The sequence below is a fragment of the Papio anubis genome, chromosome 7 (assembly GCF_008728515.1).
Source record: "Papio anubis isolate 15944 chromosome 7, Panubis1.0, whole genome shotgun sequence".
NCBI classification, from domain to species: domain Eukaryota; kingdom Metazoa; phylum Chordata; class Mammalia; order Primates; family Cercopithecidae; genus Papio; species Papio anubis.
Window position 1 is genome coordinate 88,452,422 of NC_044982.1, and position 24,098 is coordinate 88,476,519.

Below are 24,098 nucleotides of genomic sequence, written 5' to 3' on the forward strand. Positions count from 1 at the left end.
ATTTACATTCCCACAAACAGTATATAAGAGTTCCCTCTCCTTTACATTCTCACCAGTGTCTGTCAATCACTTTTTGCCCTTTTAATAATAGCAGTTTTAACTGGGTGAGATGATATCTCATTGTGGTTTTGACTTGCATATTTCCCTGATGGTTAGTGATGTTGAGCATTTTTTCATATGCCTGTTGGCCAGTGTATGTTTTTTCTTCAGAAATATTTATTCACGTCCTTTGCCCCTTTTTAATGGAATTACAATTATTATTATTTGTTGTTGTTTTACTGTTGAGCTGTTTGTGTTCCCTGTATATTCTGGATATTAGTCCATTATCAGACGAATAATTTGCAAATATTTTCTCCCATTCAACAGTTTGTCTTTTCACTATGTTGATCGTTTCCTTTGCTGCACAGAAGCTTCTTAGTTTAATATAGTCCCATGTGTCTATTTCAGTTTTTGTTGCCTGTGCTTTTGAGGTCTTAGCCATTGAATCTTTGTCTAGACCAATGTCCTGAAGTATTTCCCTGAAGTACTTCCCTTATGTATTCTTCAAGTAGTTTGATATTTTAGGGTCTTATATTTAAGTCTGTAATCTATATTGAGTTGATTTTTGTATATGATGAGAGATAGAGATCTAATTTCAATCGTCTGCATGTGGATATCCAATTTTCTACACACTATTTATTGAAGAAGGTGTCCTTTCCCCCAATGTATGTATTTTTTTTTTTTTTTTTTTTTTAAACTGTGAAAAATGGCATTGTTTTTTTTTTTTTTTTTTTTTTTTTGACAATGTCTTGCTCTGTCTTCAAGGTTAGAGTGCAGGGACATGATTATGACTCACTGCTGCCTCAATCTCCCAGGCTCAAGCAATCCTCCCACTTCAGCCACTCAAGTAGCTAGGACTACAGACACATGCCACCACACTTTGCTAATTTTTAAAATTTTTTGTAGAAATGGGGTCTCTTATGTTTTCCAGGATAGTCTCAAACTCTTGGGCTCATGCGATTCTCTTGCCTTGGTCTCCCAAAGTGCTGGAATTACAGGTGTAAGGCACTATGCCTGGCCAACATTGCTATCTTGGTAGAGATTAAATTGAATCTGTAGATTGCTTTGAGCAGTCTGGTCATTTTAATATTAACTTTTCTAATCCATGAGCATGAGCTGTCTTTCCATTTGTTTGTGTCCTCTTCAATTTTTAAAAATCAATGTTTTGTAGTTTTCCTTGTAGAGGTCTTTGACCTCCTTGGTTAAATTTATTCCTAGGTATTTTTGTAGTTATTGTAAATGAGATTGCCTTATTGAGTTCTTTTTCAGTTAGTGTGTTGTTCATATATAGACACACTCTTTTTTTTATGTTGAATTTGTATCCTGTCACTTTACTGAATTTATTTATCAGATCTAAGACTTTTTTGGTTCTTTAGGTTTTTCTGGATATGAGACCATGATACCTGCAAAGAGGGACAATTTGACATCCTCTTTTCTAATTTGGATGCCTTTTATTTCTGTCTCTTGCCTGATTGCTCTGACTTTGATGTCCAGTACTACGTCGAATAGGAGTAGTAAAGTGAGCATCTTTGTCTTGTTCCAGTTTTTAAAGGAAAGGCTTTCAGCTTTTCACCATTTAGTATGATGTTAGCTATGAATTTGTCATATATGCCCTTCATTATGTTCAGGTATGTTCCCTCTGTGACTAGTTTGTTGAGAGTTTTTATCATAAAAGGATGCTGAATTTTATCAAATGCTTTTTCTGTGTCTATTGAGATGATCATATAAATTGTATTATACATTCTGTCTATGTAATGTGTCACATTTATTGATTTGTTTATGTTGAATCAACCTTGCATCCCTGGGATGAATCCCACTTGGTATTGGTATGTTACCTTTTTGATGTACTGTTGGATTTGGCTTGCTAGAATTTTGTCGAGAATTTTTGTATCTATGTTAATCAGGGATATTGGCCTGTAGTATTTTTGTTGTTGTTGGGTCCTTGTCTGGTTTTGATATCAAGGTAATGCTGGCCTTGTAGAATGAGTTAGGGAGAATTCCCTTCACTTCAGTTTTTTTTTTTTTTTTAGTGGTTTAAGGAGAATTGCTGTAAATTCTTCTCTGTAAGTTTGGTGGAATTTAGCAATAAAGCTATCTGGACCTGGACTTTTCTTTGTTGAAAGACTTTTTGTTACTGATCCAATCTCTTTACTTTTTACTGGTCTGTTCAGGTTTTCTGTTTCTTCCTCAATCAGTCTTGGGACATTGTATGTGTTTATGAATTTAACCATTTCCTCTAGGTTTTCCAGTTTGTTAGTGTATAGTTATTCACTATAGTTTCTGATAATCTTTTGTATTTCTGTGGTATCAATTGTAATGTGTCTTTTTTGTTTCTGATTTTCTTTATTTTGATCTTTTCTCCTTTTTTCTTGGTCAGTCTAGCTAGCAATCTATTTTGTTTATCTTTTCAAAAAACCAACTCCTAATTTTGTTGATTCTTTGTAATTATTTTCAGTCTCTTTCATTTAGATTTGCTCTGATCTTTATTATTTCTTTCCTTCTACTAATTTCCCATTTGGCTTGTTCTTGCTTTCCTAGTTCATTGAGGTTCATCACTAGATTTTTATATGACATCTTTCTACTTTTTTGATGTAGAAGTTTATTGCTATAAACTTCCCTCTTAGCACTGTTTTTGGTTTATCTCATAGGTTTTGATATGTTGTGTTTTGATTTTCACTTGTTTCAAGAAATGTTTTGATTTCCCTCTTAATTTCTTTCTTGACCTAGTGGTCGTTTGGGAGCATGTTGTTTAATTTCCATGTATTCATACAGTTTTCAAAGTTTCTCTTATTGATTTAATAAGTGGGTCATTTAATTGTTGATTTAATAAGTGGGTCATTTTTAAATCCATTCAGCCAGTCTATATCTTTTAAATGGAAAGTTTAATCTGTTTACATTCAAGGTTAGTATTAATATGTGAGGGGTTATTTCTGTCATTTTATTAATTAATTTTTAGTTGTTCTGTATATCCTTTGTTTCTTTCTTTCTCTCTTATTGTTTATCATTGTGGTTTGGTGGTTTTCTGCAGTGGTAACATTTGAATCCTTTCTCTTATTTATTTATGTCTTTGTTCTACCAGTATGTTTTATACTTTTCTATGTTTTCATGCTGGTAGATATGATTCTTTCACTTCTGGATGTAGAATTGCCTGAAGTATTTCTTGTAGGGCCAGTGTAGTTGTGATGAATTCCCTTAGCTTTTGCTTATCTGGAAAATACTTTATTTCTCCTACATTTATAAAAGATAATTTTTCTGGGTATGGAATTCTTGGCTGACAGGTTTTTTTCCCCCCTTTTTCAGGAGTATGACCATATCATCCCATTTTCCCCTGGTCTGTAAGGTTTCTGTTGTTAGTCTGATGGTGGTTCCGTTACAGATGACTAGACACATTTCTGTTGCTGTTCTTAGAATACTGTCTTTGTCTTTGACTTCCAACAGTTTGACTATAATATGCAGTGAAGACCTTTTAGAATCATATCTATTTGTGAATCTATGAACTTCTTGTATCTGGATGTCTAAATCTCTTGCAAACTTGCGAACATTTCAGCTATTATTTTATTAAACAGGTTTCTATTTTTTTATTTTATTTTCACCTCTGGAACACCAAAAGTTCAATAAGTTGTTTCTCTTACAGTGTCCCATATGTCATGTAGGCTATGTTCATTCTTTCTCATTCTTTTTTTTCTTTATTTTTATCTAATGGAGTTATTTCAAAAGACCTGTCTTCAAGTTCTGAAATTCTTTCTTCTGCTTGATCTAGTCTATTATTATTATTATTATTATTATTTTTTTTTTTTTGAGATGGAGTCTCGCTGTGTCACCAGGCTGGAGTGCAGTGGCACAATCTTGGCTCACTGCAACTTCTGCCTGCCGAGTTCAAGAGATTCATTCCCCTGCTTCAATCTCCTGAGTAGCTGGGACTACAGGTGCATGCCACCATGCCCAGCTAATTTTTTTGTATTTTAGTAAAGACAGAGTTTCACCATGTTGGCCAGAATCGTTTTGGTCTCCTGACCTCGTGATCTGCCCACCTCAGCCTCCCAAAGTGCTGGGATTACGGGTGTGAGCCACTGCGCCTGGCCGATCTAGTCTATTTTTAAAGCATTTGAATGTATTTTGTATTTCATTCAATGAATTCTTTACTTCCAGAATTTCTGTTTGGTTCTTTTTTTATGATATCTATCTCTTTGGTAAACTTCTCATTCATATTATGAATTGTTTTCTGATTTCCTTGTATTGTTTATCTGTGTTCTCTTATATCTCACTGAGGTTCTTTAATATAATTATATTGAGTTCTTTTTCTGGGATATCTTAAGTTTGTTTGTATTGGAATCTGTTGCTGGAGAATTATTGTGTTTTTTTGGAGGTATTATATTTCCTTGCTTTGTTATGTTTCTGTGTCCTTAAATTGATATCTACACATCTGGTATAACAGTTGCTTCTTACATTTTTTTGAATTTGCTTTCATAGAGGAGGATATTTTCCTGAAGATGTACTTACAGTGGTTGTTGGTAGGGCACTTTGGTTCTGATTCTGGGTGCATGCAATAGTGTAGTCATTACGTGATTTTTTTTGCCTATAAACAACCTCAGTGGTATCTGTGAATTTTTCATTGGCTTAGGGTGCAGTTAGTGGAGACTTTGGTGAAGTTTTGCTGGGGATGGGAATGCCAAGTGGTCTAGTCCTTGGGCCCCAGTGGTGGCAGTAGTGGGCCAAATGGTCCTATCCTTGGGCAGTAGTGTTAGCAGCTCCAGGCAGGCTGATTCTTGGGTCTTCAGATAGCTTTCCCAGGTGCCAACAGTGGCACTGATGGGGCAGGAGGTAGGTCAGCCTCTGGGCCCCTGGGCAGAAGCTGTGGCATGGGCAATGGCAGTAGCAGTCACTCAACAATCCTCTGGCTCCCAAGTGGTCTGCACTGGTGTTGGCAGTGGCTGCAATGGGCTAGGAAGGCCAGTCCCCAGGTCTGCAGGTGGCATGTGCAGGTGAGTACTAGCTGTGGTGATAGCAGCAGGTTAGGTGGGCACATCCTCAGGCCCCTGGGAGGAGTGCTCAGGCACCAATCATTGTGAACATAGCCAGTTGATTTCTGGGCCTTCCAATGGTATACTTGGGCGGTAGGTGGAGGCAGTGTGGAACCAGGCCAGGCAAACCTATCCTCAGGCCCCGCTGTGGTGCACGCATGTGCTGGTTGTGGTAGGCAGGGGCAGGGTGCCCTGCTACTGGAAAAGTGGGGTTGCTTTCAGTGGTAGCACCTGCAGGTAGTTGGCTAGGGAGCACATGCTTCATCCCCATGTAGCAGCTGTGGATAGGGTAACCTGTCCTCAGGACACTTGTAAATGCATGGCAACTCTACTATTAAGACAGTAGGGTCACTGCCAGTGGCTTGCACTTTGGCCCTGGTAGTGGCATCCAGCAGTGGGACACATACAAATGTGTGATGGCACACTACTGGGGGTATCAGGGCCACTGTCAATGGTTGCTGCTTCAGCCCTGGTAGCAACAGCCAGCCACAGCAGTTCCCACACATGGGGGATGTCAGTGGGGTTCCAGGAATGTGTCGATGCAGGGACTGTTGTGCTTCAGCACAGGCTGCAGTTTGGCGGAGGCTAGGCTCTCAAAATGGCACTGTGCTGTAGCTGCTTAGGACTCAGGGGGTATGTGGGACCTAGTGTGAGCTCCTTCTATGGAGCGATGCTTTTGTGTCAACTCTAGGCAGCTCTCTATGTTAGTCTTATGGCCCATGAGAGTGGAGGGGCTCTCCTGTGGCTAGGATTGCAGGAGTCCATGATAGGAATGTGGACCACTGAGATTTCTTACTTACCCTTTTCCCACACTGGTGAGTGTCTCCAGGTTCTTAGCTGAGCAGATGGTCTTGGCTTCCCTTTGCTTTCTTGCCTTAAGTGTTTCCTGTCACTTCTCTGTTAAATTCTACCCTTCTTTAAGAGGATCTGTTCAAAGTGTGATTATCTACTCGCTATTTGGTTCCTCTGTGAGGAGGCATGTACCAGATGCCTCTAGTTGTTCCCGATTGCTGCTTTTTAAAGAATTCCATAATGAGTCAAAATGTGCTCTAGTTTTGGGCAACCTTTATGATGATAATTGAATAATACTAATAATACTTCAGAGCCTTATGTTTATTTTTATTGAATATCCAAATTGCACATAATGCTCTCCTCTGAGCTTGCTCCCCACTACTCTCTGAAATACTGTCCATCATTTTACTATACTTTGTTTCTGAAAACATCTTCTCTAAATAATAAAAAATTAATTAGCCTATTGATTCGACCTTTTAGACTATTGAAGGTTTTTTGTTGTGTTGTTTTGAATTAGGTTCTATGCTTTAATTCCAGAAAACAGTGAGGGAAAGGCAACAGAGATGAATAAGATAATCCCTGACTTTAGGGAAATAGCCCACCATCTAGTGGGGAATGTTCACCTACTGGCAACTAACTGTAGTGTACAGAATGTCCTATGGTACATACAGGCTCCAGAAACTTGCTATGGAAGAAAAGATAAAAAGATGAATTAACTCAAGGGACTAGGAAATGTTTCATTGAGTGATGGAGTTTGAGTTGAGCCTTTAAAGCAACTGAAAAAGATCGCATTTCTGCTTTGTCTTAAAATCATACTCTACTACTAAATGTTGATGAAAAGAGTCAAACTCTGTAAAATATTTGAACAGATTTATCCTGAACCAAATATGAATGACCAGTGGCCCATGACATAGCCCCAGGAAATCCTGAGAACACGCCCAAGGTGGTCAGACTACAACTAGGTTTTAGACATTTTAGGGAGCTATAAGTCATCAATCAATGCATGTAAGATGTACATTGCTTTGGTCTGGAAAGGTAAGACAGCTGGAAGTGGGGGGCTTCCAGGTCATAGGCAGATTCAAAGATTTTTCTGATTGGCAATTGGTTGAAAGAGTTATTAGATAACTCATTAGATAAGAGCTGAAATCAATAGAAAGGAATGTCTGTATTAAGATAAGGTGTTGTGGAGACCAAGGTTTTATCATGCAGATGAAGCCTCCAGATAGCTGACTTCAGTGCTGTTATCAGACCTTAAAAGGTGCCAGACTGTTAATTCATTCTCTCCTGGATCAGAGGAAAGATCCAGAAAGGAAAGGCGATTCTCTGCAAAATGTAGGTTTGCTTCACAAAAGACAGTTTGGTAGGGCCATTTCAAAATATATCAAAGAAATATATTTTGGAGTAAAATACTTCAGTTTCTTTCAGGGGCTGCTGTCTGTCATGTGATGCTATACTAGAGTCAGGCTGGAACTTGGTGTCTTATTGCTACAAAAGTCAGTCTTAAGATCTCTGTTTTAATGTTACTGATGGTCAGCTGTGCCTGGATTTCAAAGGAAGGAGGGTATATAATGAGGTGTGTCTGATTCTCACTTCCCATCATGGCCTGAACTAGATTTTCAGGTTTATATTGAAATGTCCTTGGCTGAGAGGGGGTCCATCAGGCAGCTGGGGGGCTTAGAATTTTATTTTTGGTTTACATAAGGGAGTTTTAATTAAGGATCTGTCAAGTTGAAAGTTACAGCTGGCTCACATTTAGGTGTTCCTATCCGTGTATAATATATACAGCACTGTATTGTCAGATTGAGTGACTTGTGTTTACCAAGGATGCTGGCAGTTAGTCTGATAAGCTCAGTTTTAATCAACTCTTTGATTAATTAGTTTTCCAACTTTAGTAAATGTGTCTCAAAGATCATTGAAGAGTTGGCAAAGGAAATGGAAATTGCCATAATTGACCTCTGAGTTTTCTACCATCTCTTAGCTTCTAGATCTTGACAGAGGTATGGGAAATTAGGCCACATCTCGATTAATCTAAAAAAAAAAAAAAAAAAAAAAATGAGAAGTTTCTTCTTTAACTAAATTACTGATGACCTTGTTTTCTTGAGAGACAACTTTCCCCCTTAAAGTTGTGGTGCCAAGAAAAAAAACTTTCATTGAATGGTTCTAGTTTTTCATTGAATGGTTCTAGTTTATTAAAGTTCTAAATAGCTTTTCTATGATCTCTGAAAAAGTTGTCTTATTCTCTGAGTGATAAAGTTGAAGTAACTGAGATAAGTTAAATAAGAACTCAATCAGTTAGATAATTTGCACCTGCAGTAGTTGGTGTGACAGAAGGGCCCTGGACTGAGCCTGTAATGATTGGGTCCAGCCTTCCAAAAGCTCCTGTCCCCGTGGAGAAACGGTTCCCTTATTAACTAATGAGAGACAATAATTACAGGCTTGGAAAGGATCCAGGGGGAGTGAAACTTGGAAAACAGAAGATACCCTAGTTTCATTGTGATTTTCCTATGTCTGATCTCTAATGGGTCATGCCAGGCCTGATTAGAAACCCAGCAGGTTGGGGAGCCATGGACAAGAATTTCTAATTTCTCATGTTGTCCTTTTGAGAAGCTGTTTCTAATTGCAGTTTGACAGGAGTTGTGGAGGCCCCCACAGCCGTAATCCTTGCAGTTTGTATGACTTCAGCTGGCTTGCATGTGTACTGTGTTTTCCACAGCAGTGGCAAAACTGGCTGTGAAGTCAGCGTATTCCTCCAAAGCCATAAAGCCTCCTTTTAAAGAACACTATGTGAAGACATAGTTGCATCGCAAAGGGGAGGAGAGGGCTAGAGGCTGGAGTTAAAATCCTTAGAGGAACAACTAACAAATCAATTTTCAACTCTATTTAATAAGCATTTAGTATTTAATGCATTTAATTGTTACTAAGGCGACAAATTCTTGGATACTTTACAAATGAAATTGCAGACGTTCATAAGCCTCCAAAAATTTCTTTTAAGTCTTGTAACAGAGATTGTGAATTTGTCCCTTCAATTCATTACACATGGAAAACTCTCAGTAAGTAACTTTAAATATGCAAAGGATACAAAATTTGGAAAACCACCCTGTTTTGGGTAGCAGGTTACAAAATAATATATTAATCATTTTTGGTCTCCATGAATTTTCATGGTAGACTGAAAAGAAGAAGGTGATTATACTTCTAAAAATAGCATTTTTGGTAATAGTCACATCTTATTTTTCCTAAACAATAAGGTCATTGCTTTTGATGAATGAGAACCTTCCACTATTTGCTTTTGCTCTTGAATGCCTTAAAAATAAAAATATCACTATAATTTCAAAACTCTAGCATATATGGACCTGCTTAGCAGGCATCCTGCTGCTTGAGAACAAGGGTTGGCACTGAAACTTATCTAGTTCCTATAAAATGGTTGATTTTGTGATGAGCTACTAGCCCATACATTACATCAGAAAATATGACAGGCTGACACTCATCTTGTCATTTTCTTTGCTAACATGAGAAGTGCCTTGAGAGGAAATTAGAAGGAAATAGTATGCTTTTGTTTAACATTACTTAAGAGAACTTGATCATCCTTAAGCTTTTATTCTCTTCTTTCTAAATATCATCCTGGATCCTGGCCAACTCAAGCATGTCTCTGTGACATCTTGTGCTGGTGAGTACTCAAGACATGTGGGGGGAACTGTAGCATGCAGCCATGAAAGCCAGGATGGAGAAACTAGCCCCTTGGCAACCTGCCCAGCCATCTGCAACTCAACAGGCAGGATCTCTTCAGTTCATAGAATGATACTTTACATACACCGGACTGTTTTAGCTAAAGAAAGGCACACACTAATACACATGAAGAAACCGAAGCCTAGACCAAATTCACACAGTAATTTCGTGGCAAAGCCAAGAGTAGAACTTGAGTCTCTTAACTTGTAACACTTCACCCTTTAAATTATTCTTTATTTGAATTAAGGTAAAAAAAAATAATAACTAGAAAAACCAGAAAATTAATTTAAAATACTTGTATGGAGTTATAAAATAGTAAATATTCAAAAATTTTCAAAAGTTAAAAAATATATATGTATATACCTGCTGGGTACCCACAAAATTTTTAAAAAATGAAAGTAAATAGTGAATACAGGCCAGACACAGTGGCTTATGACTGTAACCCCAGCACTTTGGGAGGCTGAGGCAGGAGGATCACCTGAGGTTGGGAGTTCAAAACCAATCTGACCAACATGGTGAAACCCTGTCTCTACTAAAAATACAAAAATTAGCTGGGCGTGGTGGTATGGGCCTGTAATCCCAGCCACTTGGGAGGCTGAGGTGGGAGAATTGCTTGAACCAGGGAGGTGGAGGTTGCAGTGAGTCGAGATCATGCCACTGTACTCCACTCCAGCCTGGGAGACAGAGTGAGACTCCATCTCAAAAAAAAAAAGTGGGTACATAATCCAATTGATGAGTAATCAAGATCATAGATTAAAATACAGCATAAATCTTTTAACTTACTTTTGAACTTTTTTAAAGCATAAGAAAATATTTTGTTTTTCTTCTTTTTTTAATCTCACATCACTTCCAAGTAAAGCAGTTAGATAGCTAAGAGTACAGGTTCTGTGTAGATTCAAACCTCAGCTCTCCCATTCACTGGCAATGTGATCTTGGGCATATTACTTCATTCGTTGCCTCAGTTTCCTCACCTGTAAAATGGGGATGATGATATTAGTGCCTGCATTGAAGGATAAAGCCCTTAGAACAGTGGGTGGCACATAGTAAGCACATTGTAAATGTTAGCTGCCATTGTCATGATCAATATGATCAATATTACTACTTTAGCAGATTCTTTCTACCAAACTACAGAGAGCCTGTGAATGAGTCGTTGTCAGGCAGTTGGCTCTCAGCAAGCCTCTTCATTTTGCTCAGGCAGACAGTGCTGCAGCTGACCTTGTGAGTCCTTGACTTGCAACCAAAGGCTCCTGTGACGGTTTTCTAAGCTGTCTTCTGCCAGTTGACTTTCATGACTCACATTCCAGGTGGTCATTTTTGACACATTCTCACAGATGTCAACACGTTAGGGAAGAAACACAAAGTCTGTAACATTCAAGAAGCCTCTAGGCTATTCTGCTCGTAGGTAAGAAGGAATGTAAAACTGCACTTTGCTGAACAATAATTTATAAAAATACCACAAAGACTGATTGTTGAAATAAAGTATGTTAGAACTGCTATCAATTTAGGCTGGACGTGGTGGCTCACGCCTGTAATCCCAGCACTTTGGGAGGCCGAGGCAGGCAGATCACGAGGTCAGGAGATCAAGACCATCCTGGCTAACTTGGTGAAACCCCATCTCTACTAAAAATCTAAAAACATTAGCCGGGTGTGATGGAGGGCGCCTGAAGTCCCAGCTACTCGGGAGGCTGAGGCAGGAGAATGGCATGAACCCGGGAGGCGGAGCTTGCAGTGAGCCGAGATTACACCACTGCACTCCAACCTGGGTGACAAAGTGAGACTCTGTCTAGAAAAAAAAAGAAATACCATCAACTTATATTTTTATATTTCTGAATATTTGTACGAATTAACTAGCTTGGAAATTTATTCAAGGAACAGCATAATTTGTAAACTTGTAATGGTAAAAATAACTGTACTGAGTTGCTTGGCTTCAAGAATTTCAAATCTGAATGTTCTTCTACACTATATATTCAGCTCAACAACAAAATGGAATTCCTATAGAATTTTAGAACTGGAAGACATCAATGGAAGAGACCACTGATGTCTACCAAGACACCATTAATGTCTACCAAGACACTGTGGCTCCTCTCTGCAAGGCCTTGCTATTGTATTGCAGTTTGCCATGCATGTCCACATATGTGAATTCCTACTGACCTTGAGTCTCCTGGTGACTCTGTGGAGCAGCTTCTGTCATCCCTCTTTTATGAGGAAGAGAATGAGGGCGAATGAAGAAGTTACACGACTTGCCTAATGTCACACAGCAGCAGGATTCACCCCCATGAAGCCTGATGCTTCAGAGCCCATGTTGCTAATACTGGGCTCTTCTACTTCCCTAGAGGTTTTTTTTTTTTTTTTGAGACAGAGTCTAGTTCTGTCACCCAGGCTGGAACACAGTGGCATGATCTCGGCTCACTGCAACCTCCGCCTCCTGGGTTCAAGCTATTTTTCTGCCTCAGCCTCCCAAGTAGCTGGGATTATACGTGCCCACCACCACACCCAGCTAGTTTTTGTATTTTTAGTAGAGACAGGGTTTCACTGTGTTGGACAGGCTGGTCTCGAATTCCTGACCTCGTGATCCCACCCACCTTGGCCTCCACAGAGGTTTTGTATTTGTGAACATACGTCCTCAAAACATAACTGATACGTATTAATATTTCCTGAGTGTGTATTTAGTGTGGCTTATGCTCAGCTTTCACGAATTTCTTTCTTTTTCTTTTTTTTTAACTTTTTGAGACAGAGTCTTGCTATGTCGCCCAGGCTGGAGTGCAGTGGTGCAATCTTGGCTCACTGCAACCTCTGCCTCAAGTGATTCTCCTGCCTTAGCCTCCCAAGTAGCTGGGATTACAGGCATGCACCACCATACCTGACCAATTTTTGTATTTTTAGCAGAGATGGGGTTTTACCATGTTGGCCAGGCTGGTCCCAAACTCCTGAGTTCAAGTGATCCGGCTACCTCAGCCTCCCAAGGTGCTAGGATTACAGGCTTGAGTCACTGCACCTGGCCTCTCACGAATTTCATAATGGTATCTTCTACCTTGCTCAGTGTTTGTTATCATCACTTTACAAGTAATTGAATTAATTACTTTACAAGTAATTGATTAACAAGTAACCAATGAATTAATCAATGAATTAATTTCATAGAGGGCACTCTAGAAAAATCTCATTAATGGTATCCCCATTAGAGGATTTTTCTGCCTTAAAACAATCATAAGCCTGAGTTTTTATAAAGTGTAGAGTTGTTTATAAGAAGTTGAAGTTGAATAGGCAATCATCTGCATGGCTCAAAGGTAATAAAAGCAAGAAAATGTTCTATGAGTGGGAAGCAGGGCCCATGGATAAACTAGCCTCTTCCCAGGTCTCCTGACCCCATAGAAGTACTGTGGCTTTGTCCTTGACTGGGAGGTCCCCAGGTTAGATCCACAGGTACAACACAGGCACCCAGATGAGAGCTCAGAAGAGGACCCAACCACGCATTCGCACTCTGAGATGGAAGCAGCACCAAACTGAAAAGGGGTTCCTCTGCTAGTTTGGGAAGTGGAGGCCACCACACTTCTGAGGGTTGTGCAAAACAGTGACCTAGTTTTCAGTTAGATATCTTTTCTCTACTCCAGGATAACATTGTTCAGACATTTCCTTTTTTTTTTCCTTTTCTTGGGGTGGTCTCACTCTGTCACCCAAGCTGGAGTGCAGCGGCACCATCTCCACTCACTACAACCTCTGCCTCCTGGGCTCAAGTGATCCTCCCACCTCAACCTCCCAAGTAGCTGGGAACACAGGTGTCTGCCGCCTTACCTGGCTCTCAAAGTGCTGGGATTCCAGGTGTGAGCTACCGCGCCCGGCCCAGACGTTTTCTTATACTGGGATGTTCGATATCTTTTTCAAGCTTTTTGGAGAGTCTTCTGTCTTTTTTTCCTATCATTAAAAAGTCAGGAGCCTGGGTGGGGTGGCTCACGCCTATAATCCTAGCACTTTGGGAGGCTGAGGCGGGCAGATCACGAGGTCAAGAGATTGAGACAATCCTGGCTAACACAGTGAAACCCCGTCCCTACTAAAAATACAAAAAGAAATTAGCTGGGCTTGGTGGCAGGCGCCTATAGTCCCAGATACTTGGGAGACTGAGGCAGGAGAATGGCATGAACGCGGGAGGCGGAGCTTGCAGCGAGCCGAGATCACACCACTGCACTCCAGCCTGGGCAACAGAGCGAGACTCCATCTCAAAAAAAAAAAAGTCAGGAAACAACAGATGCTGCTTCCTATAGGATTGTCATGATTACCACATTTAGATGTTGCAGTGTCTCTCTCTGTTGCTGATGACAACAGTGTGTCTTTTTAGCTCTTAATTTTAGGCAAACTGACCTCTGATGGAAAAGAGTATACTAGGATGTTTAAATAAGCAAAACAATCTCTTTTTTTTGTACTTTTAGAATCCCCTATAGCTGGTGTCCTATCATTATGATTATGCAAAACTGGTCTGTTAGCATTATTAAAAACTTTTGTCTTGTTAGCATCTTATTTTATTTATTTATTTATTTTACTTTAAGCTCTGGGATACATGTGCAGGACATGTAGGTTTGTTACATATGTATACATGTGCCATGGTGGTTTGCTGCACCTATCAACCTGTCATCTAGTTTTTAAGCCTTGCATGCATTAGATATTTGTCCTAATGATCTTCCTCTCATTTCCCCGCAGCCCCTGACAGGCCTTGGTGTGTGATGTTCCCCTCTCTGTGTCCATGTGTTCTTGTTGTTCAACTTCCACTTATGAGTGAGAATATGCAGTGTTTGATTTTCTGTTCTTGTGTTAGTTTGCTATGAATGATGGTTTCCAGCTTCATCCATGTCCCTGCAAAGGACATGAACTCATTCTTTTTTATGGCTGCATAGTATTCCATGGTGTATATGTACCACATTTTCTTTATCCAGTCTATCATTGATGGACATTTGGGTTGGTTCCAAGTCTTTGCTATTGTGAATAGTGCTACAATAAACATATGTGTGCATGTGTCTTTATAGTAGAATTATTTATAATCCTTTGGGTATATACCCAGTAATGGGATTGGTGGGTCAAATGGTATTTCTGGTTCTAGATCCTTGAGAAATTTGCCACACTGTCCTCCACAATGGTTGAACTAATTTACACTCCCACCAGCAGTGTAAAAGCATTATTTCTCTACAGCCTTGCCAGCATCTGTTGTTTCCTGACTTTTTAATGATCACCATTCTAACTGGCGTGAGATGCTAGCTCATTGTGGTTTTGATTGCATTTCTCTCATGACCAGTAATGATGAGCTCTTTTTCATGTTTGCTGGCCACACAAATGTCTTCTTTTGAGAAGTGTCTGTTCATATCCTTGAGCTACTTTTTGATAGGGTTGTTTGTTTCTTTCTTGTAAATTTGTTTGAGTTCATTGTAGATTCTGGATATTAGACCTTTGTCAGATGGATAGATTGCAAAAATTTTCTCCCATTGTATAGGTGCCTGTTCACTCTGATGCTAGTTTCTTTTGCTGTGCAGAAGCTCTTTAGCTTAATTAGATCCCATTTGCCAATTTTGGCCTCTGTTGCCATTGCTTTTGGTGTTTTAGTCATGAAGTCTTTGCCCATGCCTATGTCCTGAATGTTCATATTGTCCTGAATGGTCAAACCTTGCTCAGGTTTTCTTCTAGGGCTTTTATGGTTTTAGGTTTTGTATTTAAGTCTTCGACCCATCTTGAGTTAATTTTTGTATAAGGTGTAAGGAAGGGGTCCAGTTTCTGTTTTCTGCATATGGCTAGCCAGTGTAAAACAAGCTTTTATTCCAGTTTTCTTCAGTACTCCCTGTTTACTCAAAGAGGTTCTGGCTGCTGGCATCTGTTTCCAACAGCAGACCTCTCTTCCCTGTAATCACTCAGGACTGACTTAGTTACACGAGGGATCTTCCATACTCTAGTTTATCACATATTAGCTCCAGTGTGCTAAATTTCTTGGTTTACATGTTTTCTGGCAATGGTTTTCAAAATACTAGTTCTTTCGAGGTGCTGGGCTACCCAAGTCATTTGGCCAATGGGAAGTCAAAGGAGGCAGTTGCAAATGAAAGGGCTTGTTAAGATGAGACCTGCTTCCTGAGAGCACGGAGTTGGTATCTGTGGGATTCCAATCCTGCCTCTCTTTCCTCTGTCCCAAATGTGGACTGTGATGTACCCAGAACCACAGACCATGTCTTGCTAATGTTGGAAAGGAGGGTGAGGGAGGGGGAAGAACTCAGTACAAGAAGCTCTGACATCCCTTGTTCCCATTATTTTTAAACATCATTTCCCAAAACGAAATGAATTTTTATATAATCTTGAAAGGAACAGATAGTCTCCTTTTTATTAGTAGAGAAACAGACGCATACACACAGATGTCTTATATGGAATCTGAACTTTAGACCGGGGGCACAGGCACAGTTCATGGCTTGTTAATAAATCTGCACATTCACAGCAGGATATGAGAGTTTTATTAATGGGTTCTTGGGCCAGAGAGCTTGGTAAAAACAGGTGTAGGGAGGCCCCATGCTGGCCAGCACTGTCCCTGCTAATCTCCCACTGTTTTCTGTGGCCGCACCCTCCCTGTGGCTATCTCCCCACCCCTACTACCTAAGTCTCAGAAGAGAGCTTTGTGTGACACAAAAGAAACCTTATTCCTGAACACTCATTCAGTGTGTAGATGTGGGTAAAAGAAATTAGTTTTTCAAACATTTTCACTTTGATTTATCATGTGGGCTTTAGCGCCTGAGTGATTTATGATGCAGATGGCTTGATCTGTGCTCTGATTTGGGAACAGCACGCATGCCGTCTGTGGAACTCTGGATGCTCAAAGGGGCTGTGTTCTTCAAACGGTGTCTACTTGCCACATGACAGGCCCGGGAAGTCCGGAGCAGTGCAGTCCTGGGCACGCACTCTTCGTATGGATCCATGGCCACTGCCCGGGATGCCTGAGCTAAGACATCATGGAATGCCTGTCCTTTCCAGCGGGCCTCAGCCTCACGATTCCTCCAAGCAACTGGCATACTTCTGAGACGTCTTTATTCTGAGCTTGGAAACATGGTCTTGTTTTTCAAAGGAATGGAACTGGCTCTGCTGAATCATCTAGCTGGGTTGGAATCCCAGATCTACTCCTCAAAGCTCTCCACGGAGGCCTAACTGCAGGGGCTAAGGCCAGAACAGGCCCTATGTGGGCAGCTACCTGTTCAATGTTTGGATGGTAGCCCCTAAATCTACCTGCATGCAAGACAGTATGAAGAACGTGGAGAAAGCCCAGGCCTCAAGAGGGTCCCAGGATCATGGCTGTCCAGAGAAAGAGAGTAATGAGGGAAGATACAAGTCAGCAAGGCTGTGGCGAAAGCCTGAGGCAAGCTTTGCCCACTTTGAAGCTTTCTATTGCTGTTTGTTCCTGCCATGTCAGTTGAGAGTGTTTGTGTGTGCATGTACGTGTGGATCCGTGTGTGTGTGTGCGCGTGCGCATGTGTGCGTGGGCATGCACACACAGGAGGATCTGGGGATACCCTGGGCTTCCACACCTGTGGGGGAGTGAGGGGAGCTGGGCTGAGCAAAGGGAGAAGTTGAACTCGATGTGGGTGCAACCAAGGCCTCCACCAACCCTACAGAGAGCTCTAGAGCTGGGTGGCCCTTCAGAGATGACCCAGTTGAGCCAAGGAGGCTGGGCCTCTGTATTTGGACATAATCCTTTTACTGGATATGGGCTGCCATCTAGAGAGGGGAATTTGTATATATTTTTTTCTTCTCATTATAGATAATCTGAACAGTGTTCTGTTTCCTAGGAAACCTGAAGCTATATGTTCATGTTGATTCTATAGCTGTTTGGGGAGAATGGCGGGGTGTTGGGGGGAATTTGTAATCAGGCTACCACCATTGTTCTTCAGCCCCAGAAGTCCTCAAGTCATTGCAAACTTAGGTACTTGAATTTTTTTTTTTTTTTTTTTTTTTTTTTTTTTTTTTTTTTTTTGAGACAGAGTCTCGACTTGCTCTATTGCCCAGGCTGGAGTGCAGTGGTGTGATCTCAGCTCACTGCAACCTCAGCCTTCTGGGTTCAAATAATTCTCCTGCCTCAGCCTCCTGAGCAGCAGGGACTACAGGCGCCTGCCACCAAGCCTGGCAGATTCTTTGTATTTTTAGTAGAGATGGGGTTTCACTGTGTTAACCGGGATGGTTTCAATCTCCTGACCTCGTGATCTGCACACTTCAGTCTCCCAAAGTGCTGGGATTACAGGCGTGAGCCACTGTGCCCAGACTTAACTATTTTTAATAACAAATTTCATACCACATACCTTGCAAGTGACCTTGACAATATCTCAGTTATGGAGAGCTCCACAGAGCAGCACAGAACCAGATGGTAGCCCCTCAGATACCAATCATCACGCCCTACCACCTCTTCCATGACTCTGTTTCTGCAGGCTAACTACATACAATTCTTTTGAACATACCTCCTAAAATATGCTATGAAGTCTTTTCACTTACCTGATCACTCTACTGTTCTATTTTATCCAGATTATTTAAATGTTATATCTAGAGGTCAGCACAGTTTTCTAGATATGGTCTGACTCAGACAAAATCAAGCAGGTTTGTTTTCTCTGTTTTTCTGAAAATTCTATTTCTATTGATGAAGCTTAGTTTTGTATTCCATTGCTGTTAGTCACATTATGCTATTAATTCATACTGAGCTTGAAATTGATTAAGCCTCCATGTCTTTTTCACATGAGCTATTGTTAAGCAACATTTCCTCCGCTGGGGAATTGTCTGGTGCTGAGAGTGATTTTTCGTTTCTGTTGGAAGTTACATTCCTTTTTGTTAAACTTCATTTTGCTTCATCAGGTCATCATTCCAGCCTTTTGTTTAAGAATGGGAAAGCCTGATATTTGGTGACAAGTGCTTAAAAGTTTCTGATGACCTGTTGTTTAAAAGTCCTATTAAAGCCGGTAGTGGTGGTACATATTTGTAGTCCTAGCTATTTGGGAGGCTGAGGCAGGAGGTTTGCTTGAGCTCAGGAAGTCGAGGCTTCAGTGAACTATGATTGTGCCACTGCACAATCTAGCCTGGAAACGGAACAAGACCCTGTCTTTAAAAAAACACAAAAGAGGACCTATTAAAGGAATTCAGGAGTATGTTATACAAGCCAGCTCATGAAAAAGTCCTAATTATTTTTTTTGAATCAGAGGAGGATTGTAATTATACTTAAGACTAATACACAAGAAGATATACTACCCACACCTTAAAGAAGGTCTCCCAGGATTCCAGACTTTTTGCTTCAGATCAACTTGTTACTGCTATATTGCTAACTTGTTACATGCTAGCTATATTGACTACAGCTAACTAGAGTGGCTTGGGCATTAACAGAAAAATACAGCCAGGCCCCAATACAGACCAGTTAAATCTATGGAGGTGAGATCCAGACACTGGAATTTCTGACAGTCTTCTTCTTCCCCGAAATGATTCTACTTTGCATCCTAGGCTGAGATCTACCAGATTAAGCAGAGAAAACCAGCTGCACGTGTCTTCTCCACCACTGGAAAAATGTCCATGGTGCCGCTCCATTTACTGGGTCTATTTTTTAAAAAGCAGAGATCACTATACTCTTCCCTACATTTGTAAAGTCAATTGGCATGACCTCAACAAACATTCCCATCTTGAAAATCTTACAAAATTAGTGGACTTTTGTGTTACACTGATGTTCTGCGCTAAAAGAAAAAAAAAAACCTGATAAAAATTCAGACTTGAAAATAAGCACTTTGGGATTCTTTCTTTTGTAGAAAAACAGAATTCTTTAAATAGCACATTTTTTTCTGTAGAATTTAAAAACAGGATTTATTTTATAAAATGATTGGCTAATTATTTTTAAAGAACCATTTATTATGTAAATTGAGACATATTGGGAATTTTATGTTGCCTTTCTGGACTGAAAAGTTACTTGTGAAATATAGAGACTAAGGAAGTCAAAGTTATTTTAAAGCATGGAATTTTAGAAGTTGAAAGACCCTTAGGCGACCCTCTGCTGCAATTTCTTTTCACAAAGAGTAGCAATCCAGAGAGGGTTTGTGGTCTAACAACCATGCTCTCCGAAGTGTGGTCTGACCATCAGCCCAGGTACAGTCCAGAGATCGCTAGAAATACAATATCTCAGGCCCCACCAGTGACCTCTAGCATGAGGATCTGTAGTTTACCAAGAACTCTAGGTGATTTGCATGCACGTTACAGTTTGGGAAGCATTGGTCTAAAAAATTCATATTCCAGACAACTGAAAGGAAAATGGCCATGTGTAGCCAGAGTTCACAGAACTCAATTTAAATTTAATGCAACTGCCTTGAGGAGGGAAAAAAGGGAAAAAAACTCAATTGTTTTTTCTGTGACCTTGTCAACTTGGATAATTAGAACCGATATAACAAAAAGGAATGTACTTTGCTAGTACTTCAGAAAATTGAACTCTGACTGAATGTATTTTTTTCATACAGTGAAAGCTAAAAATTTGCTTTCAAAACAGCATAAAATGCTTATTATATAGCTCTTTGTTTCATTGCCAACTGCGGATTTAGACATGGAGTCATTCAAAAAGCAGTGGGACATTATGAGTAATTCACGATCTTCTGGGCTTTTGACATTTCTGCAAAGCCACAGATTCCCAAGCGCAGCATTTAGTTACAGCACTTCAAAAACACAGCACTATGATTTTATGGAAGCTGTAGCACAGATGTCATTCCCAGAGGTGTATGGAAATACTGTGGGCAAAGATTATTCATTTAGTTCAAATGAGCATTTTATCCTATTAGCATTGGAATGTATTTTTTTTTTCTCATTGTCAAGTTTTTTGTTTTTGTTTCTGTTTTTGTTTGGTCATTCTTTTTTTATTTTTTTATTTTTATTTTTTTGAGACAGAGTCTCGCTCTGTCGCCCAGGCTGGAGTGCAGTGGCACAATCTCAGCTCACTGCAAGCTCCGCCTCCTGGGTTCACGCCATTCTCCTGCCTCAGCCTCCCAAGTAGCTGGGACTACAGGCGCCCGCCACCATGCCCAGCTAATTTTTTTGTATTTTTAGTAGAGATGGGGTTTCACCATGTTAGCCAGGATGGTCTTGATCTCCTGACCTCGTGATCCGCCTGCCTCGGCATCCCAAAGGGTTGGGATTACAGGCGTGAGCCACCGCACTTGGCCTTTTTTTGGTCATTCTTGCAATCATTTTTGAGGAATACAGATGAAAGCCAGGTTAATTATGTATAAGCATATATATATATACACACACATATATATATATCTCTCTCTCTCAAAAAAATTACACCAAAAATAAAGCCACAAGTGTAGACATCCGGATTTGACTTTAAATGTATTGTGCTCACCTTTTTTTTTGGGTGGAGATTAAAGTGGTGGGAAGTTGTGTATTAATTGAGTGATGCTGGTTGTGTTACACATATTGTACAATACAGGGTGATGGCTGTGGATAGGAATATGTTTATTTAAGAAACACAGGATGGCGAAGCTTTTCCATGCCGTGTCATATGAGGATCAACTTATGGATGGCGGAATATTTAGCTGTTAGAGGAGTTCATTATCTTTAAATGTTTGGAAAAGTAACCAATGTTTGAAGGGAGGACACAGACTTCTTTTGCCGAGTACAAAGGGGTAGAACTTGGAGGAATGCTTGGGAGCTCCAAAGAGGCAGAGATCAGCCCCAAATATGAAAGGAAGCAGGTAGTGAATTACTGCAGAGGCAGAGGCAGGGGTGTGCATCTCCTGCTAGGGTTATTGTGAAGAGCCTATCAGCACCAAATAGAAACTGGATTAGAAGATGCTTAAAGGCGCCTTTCAAACCTGTGGGTCTACAGATACTGTTCTTTCTTACGTAATACCCCTTCCGCATCTCAGAGCTACTCCGATGACCCAAGCCTCCAGAGTTTCCCTCCTGGACTGTGACCTCGGCCTCCCGAGTATGCCAGCTGGGCTCCTTCCAGTCATTTCCACACAGTGGAGGAGAGCACTGCTATAGCAACCAGCTCCCCCAGAGCGGAAGTTCACTGAGGACAAACACCTTGACTGTTTGCTCACTGATATACTCCGAACACCCAAAACAGTACTACAAAGTGGCTTCGAGTTGGGTTTAGAAATGAATTTGAATTTCTGACCATGACCTGTGAAATTCATTATCTGATCCGTGCTTACTCCAGGCCTCACCTGGGGTCAGGCCCTGCCTTTCTCAACATTCATTAGCTGTGCTGTCGTTGCTAATCCCCAAGCATGCAAGGTTCTCCTATCGCAGGGCCTCTGCACACGTTGTTTCTTCTTGAAATGTTTATTCCACTCTTCTCAGGCTACTCCTGTTAAACTACAGGTTACAACTTGAGTTCATTTCCTTAAGGCCTCCCTGGTATCAGCCTCATCTAAGTGAGATTCCCCTATTTAAATTTCATAGTATTCTCTACTTCCTAACACTCATTAAATCTGTAACAATGTATTTTTTATTGTGTGTGTGATTCTGTAGCATTCAGTTCTTTCAATAGATTGCAAGTTATTTGAGAACAGACCATTATATCTCCAATGTCTTGCACAGGGCACAGGATATCAAGAAGGATTTTTTGAACTGGTGGTTTTCAACTGGAGCAGTTTTGGCCTTCAAGGATATTTGACAATCTGTGGAGACATTTTTGTCTGTCACAAGTGGGAGGTGCCACTAGTATGATACGGATAACTGGAGATGCTTACTGCTAGACATCCCACAATGGGCAGCAAGGTCCCTGAATCACCTGGCCCAAAATATCCACAGTGCCAAGGTTGTGAACCTCAGGGTGAATGAATGAACTGTCTGTCTTTTGGTTGATTGCCCTTTGTGGCAAGGTGTTTTTCCCCAAATTATTCATTGCTTTCCCACTGCCAGTGTCTTCTCATCCAGAGGAAAGTTTGATTTATGCAGGAACAGCCAAACACATGATTCCTTGAGAAACCAAGCTCTCCAAAATTAGCTGGTTAGTATTTCTTTACATGGCAATATTGGCATTTACAATTATTCAAATGATAATGGTTTTGAAAGAAAACAGTTGCCAGCCATTTCCTTTTGAGATAAAGCAACTGCATTGGAAAGTTTTGATGGATGGAGAGAATGAGATTGTAGCTAATGTGTCAGTTGTAATCCCAGTTTGAGAAAACATTTACTTTGATAGCACTCTCTGCACTATAACCTTCAGTTCCTTCACTGTTATGTACCATGTGGGCTGGGAAGGACACACCAGGGGAGGCCGTCTTGACTATGCCAAACAGTGGTTCTTCATTTATTCTAATTCACTTAGTGACATGGCTCTCTCATTGCTTCTTTTTTTCACCACATGACCTCTTTACTTGCTAAGTCTAACTCAGTAAAACTGTTCCCATCCTGGGGGTGGCCACCTTCACCTGTCTCTTGGCAGAAAGCACAGAATCTAAGTTTGAGCTACACACCTTTTTGTCTCTAGCTCAAGCAATCATATTTATGAGGAAGACTTGTTAGAAGAAAATGAATCACAGTTTCTACCTACTGAAAAATTTCATTTGGTTTCGTAGTCAGAGTCTGGGGCAGTACTTCCCATTCTTCATCACTTCTTGGCATCCGAGAGATTGATGTTTGTGCAGCATGCAAGGGTAAACCGAGGTGGACCTCAAAGCAGGAGAAGACAGTACAAGGAATCCAGGCACCTGGAGCTCTGGTAGCTTCAGGCTCTGCCTTGCTACCCCAAGGCCTGAGAGGATTAATGTCTCAGCATAACTTTTAACGCTTTCCTGTCACATCTGTTGGGAATTTCTGGTATAGAATAGCCTCACGTAATGGCCACTTATCTATGGGCCAATAGATGATAATGTTATTCACTTGAAAATAGGCTGATAGATTGGCATTGCCTAAGAGCAAGTCATATTTTGTCTATCCATAGAGAAGCACAGATGAGATACTTTTAAAATTATCCTTATTCAGAATTCTTGCCAACTATAGCAGTTTTGCTCCTCTGAGAGATGCAATGCTGTCCAGCAGGAACTATCTGAAGTGGCCATCACAAAGCCTGCTGCAGAGGACTGTATGTCAGGAGAGGTCTCTCAGGACCAAAACATATGCAGCTGTGTCACAGAGGGCCAGCCGATGTGTCACACGCCCCTCTGCTGACTACTGTGCTCCCTTATCCTGAGGTCCTGGGTGTGAGCTTGCCAACTCGTGTGAGCTTGCCAACTCGTGTCAGCTCAGAATCTGGAGCCTGGCCACAGAGATCTGATACAGCTTGGACATTGCTGAAGACAGCATTTGGAGAGCTGAAGAGTACAGGGACCCATATCAAAGGACCCAATTGAGTGTAACAGGCTGGAAATGAAGTACCTCATAAAAGGCAGGGATTGGGGATAATGTTTAGGATTTTGTTTTCAGCAACTGAGTGGGTGGTAGTACCATTTGCTTAACTATGGAAAGTTTATGCCAGAGAAAAAGGTGGTGTAAGAGGAGGAGACTAGAGTTTAAAGACTGTTAGACAGCTGAGGGATTTTCTAGCTATTG

General features: G+C 40.7%; 1 protein-coding gene across 3 annotated transcripts in view; it reads left to right on the forward strand.

Annotated features, from left to right (window-relative positions):
- The window catches only part of CERS3 (ceramide synthase 3), a 125,233-nt gene that overhangs the window by 76,706 nt on the left and 24,429 nt on the right, over nt 1-24,098 (forward strand). The window lies entirely within an intron of this gene.